The sequence below is a fragment of the Pongo pygmaeus genome, chromosome 19 (genome assembly GCF_028885625.2).
Source record: "Pongo pygmaeus isolate AG05252 chromosome 19, NHGRI_mPonPyg2-v2.0_pri, whole genome shotgun sequence".
In the NCBI taxonomy this organism is placed as follows: Eukaryota; Metazoa; Chordata; class Mammalia; order Primates; family Hominidae; genus Pongo; species Pongo pygmaeus.
The window spans coordinates 59,238,130-59,239,213 of NC_072392.2; positions in this window are offsets into that span (position 1 = coordinate 59,238,130).

Genomic DNA, 1,084 nt, shown 5'->3' on the forward strand with positions numbered 1-1,084 from the left:
TAGCCAGGCGTGGTGGTGTGCTTCTGTAGTCCCAGCTTCTTGGGAGGCTGGGATACGAGAATCACTTGAACCCGGGAGGCAGCGGTTGCAGTGAGCCAAAATTGTGCCACTGCACTCCAGCCTGGGCAACAGAGGAAGACTCTGTCTCAAAAAAAAGAAAAAAGAAAAAAAAGAAATATCCAGCACAGGCTGGGCACAGTAGCTCACACCTATAATCCCAGAACTTTGGGAGGCCAAGGCAGGAGGATCACTTGAGGCCAGGAGTTCAAGACCAACCTGGGCAACATAGCAAGACCCCGTCTCTACAAAAATAAAACATTAGCTAGGCATGGTGGGGTGTGCCTGTAGTCCTAGCTACTATGGAGGCTGAAGTGGGAGGATAGCTTAAGCCCAGGAGGTTGAGGCTGCAGTGAGCCACGACTGTGTCACTGCACTCCAGACTTGGTGACAGAGCAAGACCCAGTCTAAAAAAAAAGAAAAAGAAAATCCCAGCTACAGTCTTTGTACCAGCAGTACCTAACAAAGTGTTTTCTACATAGAAACTGAATTGAAGGTTGGGCAACTGAGAGAGACCCTGTCTCAAAAAAATAAAATAAACAACTTTTTGGTAGCTTAAATAGCATAAAAAAAGGAAACAGGCTGGACGTGGTGGCTCATGCCTGTAATCCCAACACTTTGGGAGGCCGAGGCGGGTGGATCACCTGAGGTCAGGAGTTCGAGACCAGCCTGGCCAACATGGTGAAACCCCGTCTCTACTAAAAATACAAAAATTAGCTGGGCGTGGTGGCAGGCGCCTGTAATCCCAGCTACTCAGGAGGTTGAGGCAGGAGAATCGCTTGAACCTGGGAGGCGGAGGTTGCAGTGAGTCGAGATCGCGCCATCGCACTCCAGCCTGGGGGACAAGAGCGAGACTTTGTCTCAAAAAAAAAAAAAAAAAAAAGAAAGAAACTGAATTGAATTAAAAGATGCTGATGACAGATCTCTTTAATTATAGATGTCAATGTGATCTCTCACAAGCACACTGAAAAATTCACACCATGGAAAAGAACTAAAGTCCCATCCTAATTCATCAGAACCTTCTGTT